Source organism: Bufo gargarizans, chromosome 4, assembly GCF_014858855.1.
Source record: "Bufo gargarizans isolate SCDJY-AF-19 chromosome 4, ASM1485885v1, whole genome shotgun sequence".
Taxonomy (NCBI): Eukaryota; Metazoa; Chordata; class Amphibia; order Anura; family Bufonidae; genus Bufo; species Bufo gargarizans.
In genome coordinates this window covers 423,512,842-423,533,927 of record NC_058083.1, presented here as the reverse complement: position 1 = coordinate 423,533,927, position 21,086 = coordinate 423,512,842, and the positions used below count along the sequence as shown (strand labels likewise).

The window sequence follows — 21,086 nt, the reverse complement described above, 5'->3', positions numbered from 1 at the left end:
AAAAAAAAAATGGTTTGGGTAAAAGTTATAGCATTTACAAACTATGGTACAAAAATGTGAATTTCCGCTTTTTGAAACAGCTCTGACTTTCTGAGCACCTGTCATGATTCCTGAGGTTCTACAATGCCCAAACAGTAGAAAACCCCCACAAATGACCCCATTTCGGAAAGTAGACACCCTAATGTATTCGCTGATGGGCATAGTGAGTTCATAGAACTTTTTATTTTTTGTCACAAGTTAGCGGAAAATGATGATGATTTTATTTTTTTTATTTTTTCTTACAAAGTCTCATATTCCACTAACTTGCGACAAAAAATAAAAAATTCTAAAAACTTGCCATGCCCCTCACGGAATACCTTGGGGTGTCTTCTTTCCAAAATGGGGTCACTTGTGGGGTAGTTATACTGCCCTGGCAATTTAGGGGCCCAAATGTGTGAGAAGAACTTTGCAATCAAAATGTGTAAAAAATGACCGGTGAAATCCGAAAGGTGCACTTTGGAATATGTGCCCCTTTGCCCACCTTGGCAGCAAAAAAGTGTGACACATCTGGTATCGCCGTACTCAGGAGAAGTTGGGGAATGTGTTTTGGGGTGTCATTTTACATATACCCATGCTGGGTGAGAAAAATATCTTGGTCAAATGCCAACTTTGTATAAAAAAATGGGAAAAGTTGTCTTTTGCCAAGATATTTCTCTCACCCAGCATGGGTATATGTAAAATGACACCCCAAAACACATTCCCCAACTTCTCCTGAGTACGGCGATACCAGATGTGTCACACTTTTTTGCTGCCAAGGTGGGCAAAGGGGCACATATTCCAAAGTGCACCTTTCAGATTTTGCAGGCCATTTTTTACACATTTTGATTGCAAGGTACTTCTCACACATTTGGGCCCCTAAATTGCCAGGGCAGTATAACTACGCCACAAGTGACCCCATTTTGGAAAGAAGACACCCCAAGATATTCCGTGAGGGGCATGGCGAGTTCCTAGAATTTTTTATTTTTTATCGCAAGTTAGCGGAATATGAGACTTTGTAAGGAAAAAAGAAAAAAAAAGAAAAATCATCATTTTCCGCTAACTTGTGACAAAAAATAAAACATTCTAGGAACTCGCCGTGCCCCTCACGGAATACCTTGGGGTGTCTTCTTTCCAAAATGGGGTCACTTGTGGCGTAGTTATACTGCCCTGGCAATTTAGGGGCCCAAATGTGTAAGAAGTACCTTGCAATCAAAATGTGTAAAAAATGGCCGGGGAAATCCGAAAGGTGCACTTTGGAATATGTGCCCCTTTGCCCACCTTCGCTGCAAAAAAGTGTGACACATCTGGTATCGCCGTACTCAGGAGAAGTTGGGGAATGTGTTTTGGGGTGTCATTTTACATATACCCATGCTGGGTGAGAGAAATATCTTGGCAAAAGACAACTTTTCCCATTTTTTTAAACAAAGTTGGCATTTGACCAAGATATTTCTCTCACCCAGCATGGGTATATGTAAAATGACACCCCAAAACACATTCCCCAACTTCTCCTGAGTACGGCGATACCAGATGTGTGACACTTTTTTGCAGCCTAGATGCGCAAAGGGGCCCAAATTCCTTTTAGGAGGGCATTTTTAGACATTTGGATCCCAGACTTCTTCTCACACTTTCGGGCCCCTAAAAAGCCAGGGCAGTATAAATACCCCACATGTGACCCCACTTTGGAAAGAAGACACCCCAAGGTATTCAATGAGGGGCCTGGCAAGTTCCTAGAATTTTTTTTTTTTTTGCATAAGTTAGCGGATATTGATTTTTTTTTGTTTTTTTCTCACAAAGTCTCACTTTCCGCTAACTTAGGACAAAAATTTCAATCTTTCATGGACTCAATACGCCCCTCACGGAATACCTTGGGGTGTCTTCTTTCCGAAATGGGGTCACATGTGGGGTATTTATACTGCCCTGGCTTTTTAGGGGCCCTAAAGCGTGAGAAGAAGTCTGGAATATAAATGTCTAAAAATGTTTACGCATTTGGATTCCGTGAGGGGTATGGTGCGTCCATGTGAGATTTTATTTTTTGACACAAGTTAGTGGAATATGAGACTTAGTAAGAAAAAACAAAAACAAACAAAAAATTTCCGCTAACTTGTGCCAAAAAAAATGTCTGAATCTGAATGGAGCCTTACCGGGGGGGGGGGGGTGATCAATGACAGGGGGGTGATCAATGACAGGGGGGTGATCACCCATATAGACTCCCTGATCACCCCCCTGTCATTGATCACCCCCCCTGTAAGGCTCCATTCAGACATCCGCATGATTTTTTACGGATCCATGGATCGGATCCACAGAACGCATGCGGACGTCTGAATGGAGCCTTACAGGGGGGTTATCAATGACAGGGGGTGATCAGGGTAATCAGGGTGATCACCCCCCTGTCACTGATCACCCCCCCTGTAAGGCTCCATTCAGACATCCGCATGATTTTTTACGGATCCATGGATACATGTATCGGATCCACAAAACGCATGCGGACGTCTGAATGGAGCCTTACAGGGGGGTTATCAATGACAGGGGGTGATCAGGGTAATCACCCCCCTGTCACTGATCACCCCCCCTGTAAGGCTCCATTCAGACATCCGCATGATTTTTTACGGATCCATGGATACATGTATCGGATCCACAAAACGCATGCGGACGTCTGAATGGAGCCTTACAGGGGGGTTATCAATGACAGGGGGTGATCAGGGTAATCAGGGTGATCACCCCCCTGTCACTGATCACCCCCCCTGTAAGGCTCCATTCAGACATCCGCATGATTTTTTACGGATCCATGGATCGGATCCACAAAACGCATGCGGACGTCTGAATGGAGCCTTACAGGGGGGTTATCAATGACAGGGGGTGATCAGGGTAATCACCCCCCTGTCACTGATCACCCCCCCTGTAAGGCTCCATTCAGACATCCGCATGATTTTTTACGGATCCATGGATACATGGATCGGATCCACAAAACGCATGCGGACGTCTGAATGGAGCCTTACAGGGGGGTTATCAATGACAGGGGTGATCAGGGTAATCAGGGTGATCACCCCCCTGTCACTGATCACCCCCCCTGTAAGGCTCCATTCAGACATCCGCATGATTTTTTACGGATCCATGGATACATGGATCGGATCCACAAAACGCATGCGGACGTCTGAATGGAGCCTTACAGGGGGGTTATCAATGACAGGGGGTGATCAGGGTAATCACCCCCCTGTCACTGATCACCCCCCCTGTAAGGCTCCATTCAGACATCCGCATGATTTTTTACGGATCCATGGATACATGGATCGGATCCACAAAACGCATGCTGACGTCTGAATGGAGCCTTACAGGGGGGTTATCAATGACAGGGGGGTGATCAGGGAGTGTATATGGGTGATCACCCGCCTGTCATTGATCACCCCCTGTAAGGCTCCATTCAGATGTCCGCATGTGTTTTGCGGATCCGATCCATGTATCCATGGATCCGTAAAAATCATGCGGACGTCTGAATGGAGCCTTACAGGGGAGTGATCAATGACAGGGGGGTGATCAATGACAGGGGGTGATCAGGGAGTGTATATGGGTGATCACCCGCCTGTCATTGATCACCCCCCTGTAAGGCTCCATTCAGACGTCCGTATGATTTTTTACGGATCCATGGATACATGGATCGGATCCACAAAACGCATGCGGACGTCTGAATGGAGCCTTACAGGGGGGTTATCAATGACAGGGGGTGATCAGGGTAATCAGGGTGATCACCCCCCTGTCACTGATCACCCCCCCTGTAAGGCTCCATTCAGACATCCGCATGATTTTTTACGGATCCATGGATACATGGATCGGATCCACAAAACGCATGCTGACGTCTGAATGGAGCCTTACAGGGGGGTTATCAATGACAGGGGGGTGATCAGGGAGTGTATATGGGTGATCACCCGCCTGTCATTGATCACCCCCCTGTAAGGCTCCATTCAGACGTCCGTATGCTTTTTGCGGATCCGATCCATGTATCCGTGGATCCGTAAAAATCATACGGACGTCTGAACGGAGCCTGACAGGGGGGTGATCAATGACAGGGCGGTGATCAATGACAGGGGGGTGATCAGGGAGTTTATATGGGGTGATCATGGGTGATCAGGGGTTTATAAGGGGTTAATAAGTGACGGGGGGGTGTAGTGTAGTGTAGTGTGGTGTTTGGTGCGACTGTACTGACCTACCTGAGTCCTCTGGTGGTCGATCCTAACAAAAGGGACCACCAGAGGACCAGGTAGGAGGTATATTAGACGCTGTTATGAAAACAGCGTCTAATATACCTGTTAGGGGTTAAAAAATTCGGATCTCCAGCCTGCCAGCGAGCGATCGCCGCTGGCAGGCTGGAGATCCACTCGCTTACCTTCCGTTCCTGTGAGCGCGCGCGCCTGTGTGCGCGCGTTCACAGGAAATCTCGGCTCACGCGAGATGACGCCAATCGGCGTTAGCGTAGCCTGGGAGCGCCGCGGAGATGACGCCTTTCGGCGTTAGCGTGGCGCCAAGTGGTTAAGACGCTGTTTTTCTTTTGTTGATCCGAGACTCCATTCCAGAGATATGATACTTTTTCTTAATATGGAAATTAGACCTTTGGTACAACATGGGCATCACCATTGCACTTGTTCCACCCAAGCTCTGCTCCTTTCTGTGGGCAGCCCTCTCTCACTGCTTTGCCACTGCCTGGTTCTCTCAACAAAAGTAGTCAGGAAGGGTTTGGCCACAGAAAGGAGTGGAGGAGTGGAGCTAATGCCCTTTTTGCACCAAAGGCCTAATTTGCATTTCAAGTAAAAGTATCATAACTTTTGGTAAGCATGGAGAAGGCCGTGGTGCTCACAGGATCACCAGCTTCTTCACAAACAGGTGATTGGCATAGGGTCCTGGGTGTCAGACCCCCACCGATCAAATACTCCTTTAATAGGAAAACCCTTTTAAACTTCAATTTACCACACAGTAGGGTACATAGAACCAAAATGACATTATTTAAAGGAAATAATTTTGGGCATGTTAATTCAAATTTAGCAGGTGAAAATAACGCAAGACAATGGGACAGCCTCCCTTGTAATGGCCTATTGAGTGTGTTTCCCTATCCAACAGTAGCAGATGCATTGGGGCAAAGTTTGCTGTATCAGATAAAAGATTCAATGCAGCTCAATAGTTGCCTAAAGGTACTTTCACACTTGCGGCAGAGGATTCTGGCAAGCAGTCCCGTTGCCGGAACTGCCTGCTGGATCCGTCAAAACGTATGCAAACTGATGGCATTTTAATGCATTTCAATGGGAAAAAATGATTTGGTATTTCGGCAAGTCTTCCGAAATTTTGGACGAAGATAAAACCGCAGCATGCTGTGGTATTATTTCTGTCCTGAAAAGTCAAAAAGGCTGAACTGAAGACATCCTGGTGCATCCTGAACGGATTGCTCTCCATTCAAAATGCATTAGGATAAAACTGATCAGTTCTTTTCCGGTATTGAGCCCCTAGGACGGAACTCAGTGCCGGAAAAGAATAATGCTAGTGTGAAAGTACCCTAAGGCTGTTTCACACTTGCGGCAGCAGTTCCGGCAGAGAACTACCTGCCAGAGCTCTCTGTATCTGTCCTTGCCGGACGGTACCGGAAGGCCCACCAGCTCTTTTGACTATAATGGGGTCTGGTGTGCAGTGGTATTTGTCCTGCAGACTCTCAGTATATTTGCGGGGTCGTGACCAGATCTCTGGACCACATTATAGTCAATCATGTCTGCCAGATCCAGAGATCTCCTGTTCCCGGAATTGTCTGCCGCAAGTGTGAAACAGGCCTAAATATAACCCATGGTTAGATGTTTGATTTTTTTTGTCCGTCCATTACATGAAGAATACCAACACAATGTCTACACAAACAGACCAATGGTACCCATTAATAATCAACCCAGGCCGCAAAGTTATATGTAGTGGCATCTACTGTCCATCCATGACCAGAAATGATAAAACCACCTATATTGGGAAGCCTCTTCAAGTGCAAGATGTACCAATTATTTCACTGTGCAGAGCATAATATTCCGGATGTAATAATTTCATTTCTGTTGGTTTTAGGAGTGCAAAACTTCAAGCGTTGCTCCCAATGCAAGTTTGCCAGATACTGCAATTCACTCTGCCAGGTAAGTGACTATTTTGAATAATTAATATGGTCACATTCAGATTTAACACATGTTCTACTCAGATTTTACATTGGAAGGGATATTGTTAAGGCCTCATGCACACGACCAAATGTTCAGTCTGCATCTGATCTGCATATACAATGGGACGTTTTGAAGAAATCTGTGGCAGAATTTGTACATAGTGGACTGAGCCTTCTGCTTCCAGCTCCATACACTATTATGTTTCTAGCCCCAATGGCTGCTGCATGCAGCTGATCAATGCAGATGTCGGGTGTCAGACCCCACCAATCTGATATCTGTGACCAATCCCAAGGACAGGTCCAGATGTTTTACCAGTGCTTTATCTGTATAAAGATCTAAAAGTTATATTTCAAGTTGTAGTGGAAGAATATTAATTATTCTTTCATGACATTAAGATTACTACATGAATAATAAATGCACTTTTAATAAGATCTATAACAGCTTTGTGTTTAATTTATAACTAAGTTGCAGTTGGTTTATTGACAGGATTAAAGTAGTTGGCCAAGAAAGGACTTAATGACATGTCAGTCAGAAATTTCTTAAAATTCTGACTTGTAGAATGGCCACAAGTCCTATTAAAGTGTCGGCGCCAAAGATGGAGTGCAGAGTAGACACTCTTGAGACTGGATATGAAAAAATAAAAGGAAGGAACACATGCATATAGTCTGTAAGAAGCTCTCCAAGCTGGAAAACACTGTTGCATTAATCTGGCAGAGAACACAGTAGTACATTTCCTCCAAATCCCTATTTGTAAACTTGTTTAGTCTCCCAAAGAAAAGAAGACAGAGTGTATTTCTATTTAGCTTTTCTATGTTTGGCACAATTATTGCCCCATGTTAATAGACCACTAGACACTTCTGATTTGAGCATCAAGCTGAACATAAATAATGTTCTAATGTGTCTGGAGATGATACTGGGGGTATCTGTGGGCTCAGACCCACACCAGTCATCCAAAATAAGGGGCTGGGATGATCTTTTGTGCATTGAAACTTCTTATTGATGTCTCCGGATTTTCTCCTTAAACTTTTTTGACTTGTGTGTCTTCGCCATTAGATTTGTCATGTGTATCAACCTCTGTTATTTTACTTAAGATGCCACATATGTTAGAATTCAGGTTTCCTTGACCTACATGTAATGGTTTTAGAGTCTATGAAAAAGCTTGTGGTTCAGGTTGACCTAAACGGCAAGATCAAATTTCGACCCACATTACTTGTACTTGTAATCTATTGTTATAAATTGAGTACCACTATATCACTTAATACATTATTCTGTGTGGTGGGCTCTGTGGTGCAATACGAACATGGGGAAACTCACTTATGAAGTCATGTGAAAGTTTATAAATAACCAAAATAGAGTTCAATGAAAAGTTAGTGAAGTCCAGAATTCTCCTATAGCACTTTTAAAGTACTTATAAATCCACACAGAGTTACCGACAGATCACTTAAGCTCTATAAGCTATTTGCCATTTTATTCCAGCCTGCTACAGAATGCCATCTGCTTTCTGCACAGACTTGAATTATGGGGATAAGAAAAATATCAGGGAGCAAATATTAGAGAGTATAAAAATGTCAAAGAATGCAAAACAGGATTGAAATTCTTTGTGTTCTAGCAAGAAATTAAATAGAAATTTCAAGCTAAATATACGGTACTCGTATTTGGTAAAGCCAGCAGCTATCACCATAACTTAATTAACCAAATTAACATACATATTCAGGGGAGGCTTTTCATAGCTGCCAGACACCACTGTCTCAAGTTATCTTGCTGAGAAATATTAGCCCAACACTGGAGAACTGTTTGTCAGTTAAGCCTGTATTACACTGGCCGATAGAGTAAACAATTGTCGAGAGGGAAGTGTTCCCTCCTGGCAATTGCTTGGTAGCTAGTGGAGGAGACTGCTGTTATTACATGCAGCGATGTCCTCCGCAGCCTGGGGACGAGCTATCGCTATGCCATCACTCGCCGCCATACTGTCTAGTGGTTTGCCAGTGGCATATTGTTATTAGGGTACTTTCACACTTGCGTTAAACTTTGCTGGTATTTATCCTGATGCATTCTGAATGGAGAGCAATCTGTTCAGTATGCATCAGGATGTCTTCAGTTCAGTCACTTTACGTTTTTTGGGACAGAGAAAATACTGCAGCATCCGGAACACTTCCCGGAATAACAGCATTATTTTCCATTGAAATGCATTATTGCTGGATCCGTCCCCAAGTGTTCTGGAAAAAACGATTTTGCAGTTTGCACATGCGCAGACCTTTAAAAATGTGAAAAAGATAAATACCGTATCCATTTTTTCTGGATGACAACCGGAGAGACGGATCTGGTATTGCAATGCATTTGTGAGAAGGATCTGGATTGGAACTGCCTGCTGGAATCCAGCAACGCAAGTTTGAAATTACCCTTAGACAGCGCGATCTGCCGCTGGCAAGCGCTGATTTTTAATGCTTAAATGCTGATTTTTTTTAATGCTTAAAAATCTGAATTGCCTGATAAACAAGCGTTTCCTCATTCATCAGGCAATTGGTGGCAGTAGTACATTGCAAAATGATTACTAAGAAGCGTTCTTGTGTTAGGGATTATTGGCCAAAAAAATCGGCCAGTATAATACAGCCTTTAGTCTCTGCGAAGTCATTGTTTGTGGCCATTGTCATAAGAACCTCTTCAACTCCATGTACCTTTAGTCATAGCAAAGATCGATTTTAGACAGATATAATTTTATACTGTACGTTGCCCACTGCATTTTTTGGAATCCTAAAGGATTTGTTGTCTAGTGATGGTGACTGATGGTGAGCTTCAAGTGGGTGCACTACATACAGAGAAGATCTCATTCTACTTCCTGCCTTTTTTTGACTGGAACTCAGGGATTCTTCTTTGGGGTTTCCATGTGTCACACCTGGTGTTTATCCTCAGTAATGCCTGCCTGAGCTCCACAGATTCCTCTGAGTCTGCAGGGCCTACCCCCATCTTACTGTGGCTATATTGATGTCTTCGACAAGAAGGAGGCCGAGTCTTTACCTCCATATCATCCTTACGATTGTCTAATTGACCTAATACCTGGAACTACTCCTTGTCCAGTCCAAGTTTATCTTTTGTCCGTGCCTGAGTCACAAGCCATTTACAAGTACATTAAAGAAAACATGGAAAGAGGCTTTATGCGGAAATCATCTTCACTGGCAGGAACCTGTTTCTTCTTTGTTTTGACTATCATGGTCTGAGTAAATTAACTGTAAAGAATAAATATCCATTGCCATTACTCCCAGAACTCTTTGACAGGCTTCATGGAGCCAAGATCTTTTCTAAACGATCTACGGGGTGCCTAAAATTTGATCCAGATCCAAGAGGGAGGCTAATGGAAAACTGCTTTTAATACTCAAGAAACATATATAAATCAAGAAAATATAAATACCTGGTCATGCCTTTCGGTCTCAGTAAGCCCCTGCAGAATTTCATTAACACTCCGTGGTATTCCGACAACATTGTGACCTCCTCTACACCAGTGTTGTAGTGTACCTAAATGACATATTCATCTTCTTGCCGAATCGTATCTCCCATCTTAAACATGTTTACACTGTGTTCCAGCACCTGAAAGAGAATAGGTAAAACTCCTCTTCCTTTCCTGGTTTATATTACATCTGACAATGGCGTAAGAATAGATCCCAAGAAGTCTGCCATTCTGGACTGGCATTGTCCTGTGGGACGACGTACTATTTAGCAATTCCTAGGCTTTGCCAACGACTGCAGCCAGTTTATTCCTTATTTTTCCACCTTGACTGCACCTATTTCTGCCCTTACCTGCAAATGGTGAATGCCGAGGAGTGGACTCCATAGGCTGAAACAGCCCACTAATCACTTAAGCAGGTCTATTGCCCGGCATCAATCCTTTGTTGCACAGATGTCTCTAAGCAATTCTTTTTGGAGGTTGATGCATTCTCCATGGGGGCTATAGCTGTACTTTTCAAAGGTCTTCTTGGTGGCAGAACAGAATTACTCTAATCAGAAACTGAGAATTGCTGGATATAAAACTGGCTCTTGAAGAATGACATCATTTATTTGAAGGTACCAGTCATCCTGTTATTATTTTTATAGACCCTAAGAACCTTAGCTACCTCCAGTCTGCTCAGCATCTCAACCCTCGCCCAACCCGGTAGATTTAGCTTTTTGTTCATTTTAATTTCTTTTTAGATTTCTGACATGAAGACAAGAATACCAAGACGGATGCCCTTTCATGGTCGTTTGATCCGGCTGATTGGGAGGAGGTGCCGCATAATTCCAAAGTCACTGGTCATCCTGTTTTTTTTTTTAACTACTGACCTGATAACCTCTTATTATTGGTGGCCCACTATTTCCTTGGACATCCACGGTTTTTTGCACTATGCGTTCCCAAACCAAGATCCTGAAGCAAAGACCCATTGAATTCTCCCTCATCCCCTACATTTTGGAGGGTGGTTTGCAATCCACTGGAAGTCAAACTGGACTTTTCCTCTGCCTATCACTCATAGACTAATTGTCACGGACGTACCGAGACATACAGACGTCCCGGCGACAATGAGTGGCAGGAGATCTGTGACACTGGCAACACGTGGTTTGATCTGACAGGTGTTCCTTGTGGATCAATAGGTCTCTGTGTTGTTTCTGGTAATGGCCACTCCCCTTGCCTCCATGTGTTGCTTATGTGGTCATTTAACCTTCCTTATTTATAGTTGCTTCTCCCACTATGCTGTGCAGTTTATAGCTTCTGTGCCTGTGGATTGTTTGTTCCTGGTGCTTCCATAGCCTCGTTGAACTTAAGTCTTTCCTTTCGCTTTTGTATTTTGTTTGGGTTCTGTGTGTTGCATTTCCCTTTTTTTTTAAATTAGGCCTGAAGTAGACTCCCGTTTGTCGTTCCTTTTGGAGGAACAGGTAGTCTCGTCCCTGCCATTAGTACCAAGGTCCTATAGGGCTAAATAGGACTCTAGGTATTCCTGCGTATGAACTCACCTACCTTTTGGGGTCTGTTCATACTGGTAGTCAGTCAGGATTTTGGTTAGGGTTTTCACTAGGAGGTGTCCATCTTCCTTCCCTAGTTCTCAGGCCTGATTCCGTGTTTACCCCCCTTCCCTCCTATGCTCGGTGTGGTATTTCCCTCCCACACTGAAGCGTGACACTAATGGACAGGTGAAGCATATCAACTAGGTCTTAATCAAATACCAGGAACACTTGTCTGTGTGTCACGATAATTGAGCCACTTTGCCCTTTCTAGCAATGTTCTCATACAGTAGTAATTTAAGTGAGTCATCCGATACAACTCTTTGGTGTTGAAGTGGTTGATGCCCCATCTCTTACAAGTTGTATCTTCCTGCCTTCTTACATTTTCTAGACCCCTTTCGTGTGTCTCTTCTCAAGCCAGTGGTGTTCAATCAATATTCAAGAAAATCTGACCCTGTATCTTCTCCTGTCAGCTCTGAAAGTATGTTGGAAGTTGACATTTTGGACTTGAAGACAATCAGAAGTGAAATCTTTTTTCTGGATTGACCAGAAAGTTTGGTCCTGATGAGAGATCCTAGGAGCCTTGTGAGGACATTCATGTCTTCTGAAGAGATTCCTACAAATATCCAGTCCAAAGAAGAGAGTGGGCATGGGCAGCTCTCCAAGTACCTTGATGCTTCTGCCGCGGCTCTCCAGTGGTCCGGAACCATTGGCCCTCCTCTAACCTCTATCAGTAAGCCTGGCCGTCGGAGTTCTGTGTCTCGTCTTCCATTGCAGGCTGCGGCCTGTGCTTGCCAGCTAGGTCTCTCCAGTCTGTCCGAAGGGTACACACACACTCTAAACTTCACCAGACAATGGCTGGCAACCCTGGGGTTCTTAATACATCTTTCCCTTTGAGAGGGTGCCTGAGAAATTGGTGCTTCTAGCTTGGTAGTCCCTGCAAGATTGTGTCTTTTTCTGTTTTGTCTGACTTCTGCCCAATTTCTGATTCCGATTCTCCGCTGCCTGACTGACCTGTGCCTGTTAACCGTATTGACTCTTTGTTGCCTGCCAGATTTGCATGTGCTCTGCCTGCCCTGACCTTGGTGTGTACATAACTATGGTTTTGCCTGATGTTCGGTGATTAGCGCCAGTGTTTCTGACCCATCCCTGTGGCTCTGCTGCCAACCTAACAGAGACTACTCCAAGAGGCAGCAGCGTGGTCGTTCCTCTAGAGCAAAATCCAAATCCCTGCGTAAGGATTAAAGAGTGAATACCAGGGGACTGTCAGGATAATGCCCTTAGGTTTATCCCAAAGTCAAGCCTGTTGGTTGACACAGTGGTTCCATACCCATTGTCCTTAACACCATTATAGTCAGATAAGTGTGAGTCCATGACCACTTTGTTCCAAGAGCAAATATTGCTAGGTGATCCTACAATAATTATAGCAAAAAAATGTCACTGTCAGCTGTTTCTATGTGCTACATGTTTTTTCTCAGCATGCACTAGATTGTCTCTTTTATGCTTAACAGAATACTAAAATGAAAGTTTCATAAAAAGTGATAATAATATCCCAGCAATTCCTTCCTCATTCTCTTCCTTTACTTTGATCCATATATATATATATATATATATATAGAAAAAGAAAAATCACAGGCGGCACCACCTGACGTACAAGGTGGGTGCAAAGTCCAAGTATGGCAGCAGGTGCTTACCCAATCGTACAAATGAAAAAATTGGACTGCACTCCAGGCGTATCTTCAAACAATGTGTGTTTATTCACCCATATGTGGCATAGCGACGTTTCGGCTCCAACTGAGCCTTTCTCAAGCCTGAGAAAGGCTCAGTTGGAGCCGAAACGTCGCTATGCCACATATGGGTGAATAAACACACATTGTTTGAAGATACGCCTGGAGTGCAGTCCAATTTTTTCATTTATATATATATATATATATAAATTCTGTGTGTCCTAGATCAGTCATGTCCGCCTTCTTCACCCTTCTATCCTGTGCTTGGCTGTAAGTCTTCTTGAAATCGGGGAAGCTGTTATGCTGTAGTAATAGGCCAGAGCCTGCTTGAAGTTTCAATGCTGATTACTGGTTTAGCTCAATACAGGCCAGCAGGTGGCAGCACTGTATTGGAATATACTGAAACCTATTTTCTGTAATGAATATATATATATATATATATATATATATATTCAAATCACGCCCTTTTCCTCAAAACGAAAATAAAAATAAATGATTAAAACATAATAATCTCTGTGTCCAAAAATACCCATAATATAAAAATATTTTCCCGTACAGCGAATGGTGTAATGGAAAAAAATAATTTAAATGGCAAATTTGTCACTTCACCTCCCCCAAAAAGTTGTACAGAAAATTGTATCACTGAAAATGGTTATGTGAATAAAAAAATAAAAATGTTATGGCTCCAATAAGGCACGGAGTAAAAAAAAAGAAAACACTAAAACAGAAAATCGCTTGGGATAGAAAGGGTTAATTCCTATCACTATACGGAATACCATGCAGTTTATAAACTGATATTGTATAGATAATGAAAAGGAGGAAACCAATAGTTACCAAAGCCAGCTGACCCTCCAGCCTTGATAGGCGCCTTTGTTAAGGTGGATTTAGATGCACCAATAATTGTCCAGATTATCTGGAAGGACCGTTCACGATCGCAAAACGCTCGTTCATTGGGTGATCCTGTCGTTCATGCAGGCACCACTGATAATGTGCTGTCTAGACAGCGATCTGCTGCTCAGAAGCCATGATTCTGTATGAGGACAAGGGATCGCTATAATGATCCCCCATTCTCATACAATGAAAGAGATCAATGCATGTAAATGCGTGGTCTCCTTCATTGAACGAGCAGCCCCCCTGATATGAGCATCAGAGCATTTCAGGCATTTTTTTTTAGGTCTGGTGACATATCGGGCTCTCCATAGGGACTGCTAGACTGAGTGTTCCGCCCAGCAGTGAACCAGGTGATATCGCAGCCACTAATGGGCGGGCTTTAGCTCTGCTCTAACCTGTAAAACATCTAGGGAAGCCCTAAAACCCGCCCATCAGAGTCAGTGATGTCACCGCCAACACTGCTGGGTGGAAGCATCCGCCTAGCAGTGTACCAAAGTAAACAAAAAAGCCCTTGCCCTGCGCGATTCAGCATGTTAGAGGGGCCTTAGGGGTGAAGATGGGGGATATGTCCTGGTTCTGTTTTGAACCTGGACAACCCCTTTAACCACTCCTGTTTCTGGATTGAACTTTTTGGCCTCAATTCAAGGCATCATATTTGAAGGAGACCTGGCTCAATACTACCCCTACAGTGAGTCATGGTGGTGGCAGCGTCATGCTGTGGGGGTGTTTTTCAGCATCTGGGACAGGGAGACTGGTGAGAGTTGAGGGAAAGCTGAACGGAGCAAAGTACAGATGTATTCTTAATGAAAAGCTGATCCATTGTGCTCTGGATCTCCGATTGGGCTAAAGTGTTACCTTACAACGAGTGGGCCCATAGCAACCAGTCAGATTCCACCTTTAATTTTCCAATGGGTCTTTGAAAAATCAAAGGTACAATCTGTTTGCAGTGGGCATCTAATCCTATTTTCCTTTATACCGGTTTTGATAAATCTCTCCCAGTTACTATAAGCCTGCAGCCAAGGCAATACAGGAGTGGCTTAGGAACAACTCTATGAATGTTCTTGACTGGTCCAGCCAGAGCCCTGATGTGAACCCTAGTTGAACATCTCTGAAGAGACCTGAAAATGGCTGTCCACCAATTGTCTCCATCCAACCTGACAGAACTTGAGATGATTTGCAGAGAAGAGTGGCAGAAAATCCTCAAATCCAGGTGTGTAAACCTTATGAAATCATACCCAAGAAGACTGGAGGATGTTATTGCTGCCAATAAGTCATGAGTAAAGGGTCTGATTACTTATGTTGTCAATGCAATGTTTTGGTTTTTCCTTTTCAAAAAATTAGCAAACATTTCTAAAATTCTGTTTGCACTTTGTCATTATGGGGTATTTAGTAAAAAATGCTGGGGGAAATTATTATTTTTTATTTTTATTTTGGCACAACATAAAATGTGAAAAAAGTGAAAGGAATGCACTGTATATACTGGTCTTCCGCATAATTACTACAGCACAGCACACCAGGGCTAAATGTAACCTTTTTTGCCTTCCTCTGGATCAACTTGCAGGATGAGAGGCCAAACTGGATGGACAAATGTCTTTTTTCGGCCTTATGTACTATGTTACTATGTAACACACGTTTCGAATTTTCATCTAAGGAGGTAATGAGACCATCTAGTGTATCAGACTTTGTAATTTGCCTTCTAGAGTTTTAGACTTGGATGCTAAAGGTGCTCTGACATCGTCTTAATAAAGCCTCACACATGCACTTGACAGTTAAGCATCATGGTCTTGGTCCGATCTTCCTAGTTACACACATTCATGAGAAAATTGATGTTTTATAATCTGCAGATGAGCTCATAGAAGCATCGAGCTCCTGCGACAAATCAGGGCCTGGCTTGATTTCGTCTGGCCCTGTCAGTCAGTGGTGGGGGCATGGCATAATGGACAGTGAGTGGAGCCTCTAGGAGCAATGAGGTGCAATGGCACTACCCTCATTGCTCCTAAGGGCTCATTTGCATAATATAAAACATCCATTTTCTCAAGAATATTGGCACCTAGTAGGATGGGACCAAGACCATGATGGTCAACTGTCAAGAGAACATGTCTCATTTGAGACTGTTTTATTGCAATGTATCTGATGATATAACCCCTTTAAATGCAGTGTTGATGGTTTTTGCTCATGTGGTTTGCACAAGCTAAATTCTGGAGATGTGTACAATGTATTGCTTAGTTTTGTAACACTGGCTCTGATGAGATTACAATTTGTCACATGCTTAGACAGTTCTAACATATGCAGAATGGAAGCCTTAATTCTGTCTTCAAACTGGAAGACAAGAAAATCCCTTTCAAAGCCGTTTTCATCCACATTTTATCCCTCCAATTAGATCCCTTGTGCATGAATTTGTCAATTATCTTAGATGTTCATTGGCTTTGAAAATAAAAACCTTGTCTATCACTCTCTTGCCTGCCTTGAACTAATTGACTTAAAGGTAAACTAATTATCGTAGCTGGATGGTATCTATTCACACAATTATAATTATCACTTTGTGAATTCAACAGAATTTTCTACTCTTGATCATTATTATCATAATTAAAGGCAATTGCAAGACATTAATAGAAAATACAGTAAAGTAGCAGAACAAGGATGTGAGTATTGGTTATTGAATAGAAATGGTAAACGATGTTGCGAGTAATAAAGACAAAATTCCATATTGTCATCTATGCACCATCCCAGCACATGACATGGATGCAAGTTCAAGGGGTTATGGAGGTATTCCGGTTATATAAAGCTATCCACAGGTGTCACGAGGGTGCCAAGAGCCACGCCTGACTCCGTTGTACCCGGGGTCAGGAGGTCGCAGCGGTTGGCTGCACGCTCTATGTAAGATAGGGATGTTTCCTTATTGTAGCTTTCTGGGTTTGCTTTGCAAACCCTTTTGGCTCACTCAGGGATCCGTAGCTCCTTCTCTCAGCTGTTCCTTGTCCAGCACTCCCAATCCTCCTTATATTCCCCCCTCACACTTCTCTGGTTGCCAGATATAGAGCTTCCTGCCTGGACATCTATTCTGACCCACTGGAGCTGTGTTGCTGCGTTCTCTGGTAGTTGATCCAGAACGCTACCCTCCGGATCCCTGTTGGACCTTTGTGGACAGTTGTTGTCGTCCACCTGGGTGTTTGTGTTTGTCTGTGTTTGTCTGTCCTCTCCCTGGTGTTTCCCTCTTAGTGCAGTGGTGCGGACTAGCGATCCCACCGGCCCGTTCACTATCTAGGGGTCATTTCAGGGAAAGCCAGGGTTTAGGCACGTGATCGCCGCACGGGTGAGGAACCCGTCTAGGGACGTCAGGGCAGTCAGGTGCCAGCCGCAAGGAGAGTTAGGGGTCACCACCTTTCCCTCTCCCTTGGGCAGGACTTTCCCTTTTTCCTCCCTGTGCGTGTTGCCGGTCATTACAACAGGATAGGGGATAACTGTTAGATGGTGAGGGTAGTACCCGTGGACCACCCACAGATCATGAGAATAGGGATTCTGTACCCCAAAATGAATGGAGCGTCCGTTTGGGGTTGCATACAAGTGCTCCATTCATTTCTATGGGAGTTCTGGAGACAGCCAAGCATAGCATGCAACTGTTTCTGAATCTTTCATAGAAAGGAATGGAACGGCAGCACACATGCCCAGCTGGCTGCTCTGTTCATTTCTTGGGGTTCCAGTGGTAGGACCCCCACAAATCTAATAGTTATACCTTTACATAACCAGAATACCCCTTTAATCTATCTCTGCTCGCTGAGTTTCAAAATCAGCATAAATTGTACCCCATCACAGTTCACATACCCCAGAAATACGCTGCCACCACCTACCTAATTCCGGCTGCTTTCCAACATATATGCCGCCTTTCAGCCGGACAAAAAATGCTGCGTGTAGTATTTTTTGTCCATCTGAAAACCGGCATGGATTCCAGATGCAGTGAATTACGGCAGTCTGTTTGTAAAATCAGTTTTGAGTAACTTGAGGGGTGTAGTTTCTACAATGGGGTCATTTATGGGGGGTATCTACTATGTAAGCCACACAAAGTGACTTCAGACGTGAAATGGTCCTTAAAAAGCGGGTTTTGGAATTTTTTATAAAAATGTAAATAATTGCTTCTAAACTTTTAAGCCTTCTAACGTCCTAAAAAAATAAAATTACATTTACAAAATGATACCAACATAAAGTAGACATATGGGGAATGTTAAGTAATAAATATTTTGAGGTATCGCTTTCTGTTTTAAAAGCAGAGAAATTGAAATGTTTAAAATTGCAAATAAAAAAAAAATATCTGTAAATTTGGGATTTTATCATAAATAAAGGTGAAATATATTGACTCAAATTCATGACTATCATGAAGTACAATGTGTCACAAGAAAACAATCTCAGAATGGCTTGGATAAATAAGTTTTCCAAAGCTATTACCACATAAAGTGACATGTCAGATTTGCAAAAAATTACCTGGGCAGAAGGGTGAAAACTGGCCTGGGGTAGAAGGGGTTAAAACTATCAATTACAAAAAAAAAAAAGACATAAAATGCTGCATGTTTCGAATGTAACACAACATTTTTCCTAATGACATACGTACTCATGTCTCAATACACCTTTATAGCATGTTTGCCCATAGAGTCAGCAAGCTCAGTTGAATAAAATCAAAGTAGCAAAGCCCATCATGAATGGATGGAAGTTGATCAATAGACAAAACCCATAGCAACCAAAAACATCTGAAATTTCATGCACGGTGCAATGTTGTATACCATCGCTTGTATAGGTCCATACATATACAGTCTAGTCAGGACAACAAATCAACAGAAAAAAACCATAGCAACCAGAAAAAAAAAATCTGAAATTTCTTGTATGATGTAATATTGCATATCATAGCTAGTAGAGGTACAGAAGGTCGTGCGTAAGTTTGACACAATACGATGCCGGGATTTTAATTTTTTCAATACTGGGCACATACTGCAGCAGTGACTTTGGCCGACTGCTCAATACAGATCTTTCAGATTTCAGGGCTGTTGCTGGGCTACATTGCGTTTCAGCTCCCTCCAAAGATTTTGAATTGTGTTCAGGTCTGGAGACTGGCTAGGCCACTCCAGGCCTGCTCCTTATTTTATTTTACGGGACCCACTGTGCCGCTCCCATGCTATGTTTCTTGCTGCATACCATCATGGTCACCGTGCTTGTACTACATGACCAAAGTTACTTGCCAAAAATACAATTCCCATAATCCATGGTTCGCTCAATTTCTTTAGTCAGGGCTCCAGATGGCGACCAAAATGGTTGCAGATGGCAACAAGACTTTTTAGTCTTGTTGCCATTTGCGACTGGATCGCCTCACTGCTGCACAGCCTAGTATCAGTTAAAGAACATGGCACGCGCCATGTTCTCTTCACTAGCACAGTGGAGAAGCAGGGAGTCCCTCCCCACTGTGACGCGGCCGCCACTGCCACCAATGGGGAGATAGCAGGGAGGAGGTGGGGAGATGCTGTGGCCACTGCCCCACTAATGAATGTAAAACATATTAATACAAGTATCACAGACCCGGCCTCAATAGCAGGGCATGCGATACGCGGCAATTATCCCCTCAGGTGCCACATCTGAGGGGTTAATTGCCGCCGATCGCATACCCTGTTATTGAGGCCGGGTGCCGGGTCTGTGATACTGCTGCCGACACTTGTATAAAGGAGTTAAATAGGACCAAAGAATATGAACTAAGTAGCAGGCTGCATAGAGAGGCGCCCAGGTATCTAAGTGCACTTACTATTATTCCAGTGCGCCGATCCTTTCGCCCGCTGTGGCCGCCGGTATTTTCAACATCAACATTCAGAGCAAGGAGGAGGAGACGCCAGTGTCTCTCCTTCTCCCTGACAGCAGCGCTGTCCAATCATAGCGCAGAGGCGAGGGCCAGGGAGAAAAAAAAACTCCCTGGCTCTGAGCTCTGATTGGACAGCGCTGCTGTCAGAGAGAAGGAGAGACACTGGCGTCTCCTCCTCCTTGCTCTGAATGCTGAAAATACCAGGGGCCACAGCGGGCGAACGGAGCGGCGCCCAGGAATAATAGCAAGTGCACTTAGATCCCTGGATCCCTATTCTAACACTGAAACAGGTTCCATGGGAAAAAAGTTACCAGTACTTTAAGGTTGCCACATTCCAAGAGACAAAACTTTTCTTTCTGTCAACGTAGCTATTTGTATGTTTTTTTTTCTCCTTTTTAGGCCCCATGCACACGGCCGTGTTTCACGGCCGTGTGCGGGCCGTGGAACCGCGGCCTGGATCCCTCCTGAGAGCAGGAGCGCACGGCGTCACTGGTTGCTATGACGCCGTGCGCTCCCTGGTGCCGCCGCAATACAGTACTACACTGGTATGATCTATACCAGTGTATTACTGTACTGTGCCGGCAGCAGGGAGCGCACGGCGTCATAGCAACCAGTGACGCCGTGCGCTCCTGCTCTCAGGAGGGATCCAGGCCGCGGTTCCACGGCCCGCACACGGCCGTGTGCATGGGGCCTTATGCAGTATTAGTTGTGACTTTTATTGATACCATTATGGGGTTCATATAATTTTATGCAATACATTGGTCAGTATAAGTAATAAGTTATGATTATTCTGTGGGTCATTCTGATTGTTGTGGTACCAAATGTATATATTTTTTTAATATCATTGAGTTTTATTTTTAAAGATCATTTTTGTATGTTAAAGTGTTTTTTTCCCTTTGGGAACTTTTAATTATACCTTAATGAACATATCTTTTTTTTCATCCCATTAGGGTACCTGAAGCAGAGATTCTTTCATCACTTGTGTAATGTTTTGCAATACTTAGTATTCCAGAGAATTTTGGATTGTCGGTATTAAGGCTCATGAGCACGACTGTATGTATTTTGCGGTCTGACAAAAATACGGATGATGTCCGTGAGCATTCCGTATTTTGCGGAACGGAACAGCTGTCCCGTAATAGAATAGTATTATCCTTGTCCGTAATGTGGACAATAATACGGCATGTTCTATTTTTTTGCAGAACTGAAATGGAATGCACACGGAGTAACTTCCGTTTTTTTTTTTTTTTTGCAGACCCATTGGAATGAATGGTTCCGCATACGGTCCGCATAAAAAACGGAACGGACACAGAAAGAAAATACGTTTGTGTGCATGGGCCCTTATATTGACAAAGTATTAGGCAATGTCTCTGGCCCCTGGCTGCCTCTGTAAGGCCCACGTTTACCATAGTAATGCACTGGTACCCTGCAATTGCTCTGCAGGTTGCTGATGCCTAGATAGAGGTAGTTTACTTTCTCTGTCAACCACTT

General features: G+C 43.6%; 1 protein-coding gene across 2 annotated transcripts in view; it reads left to right on the top strand.

Annotated features, from left to right (window-relative positions):
- SMYD3 (SET and MYND domain containing 3) overlaps positions 1–21,086 on the top strand; it is a 709,171-nt gene that overhangs the window by 120,448 nt on the left and 567,637 nt on the right. The window contains exon 2 of one of the 2 annotated variants that reach the window (XM_044291900.1): positions 6,097–6,161. The exons of the other annotated variant lie outside the window; for it this stretch is intronic. The gene's annotated coding sequence lies outside the window, so the exon portion shown is untranslated. The remainder of the gene's footprint in view (positions 1–6,096; positions 6,162–21,086) is intronic. 2 annotated transcript variants of the gene reach the window in all.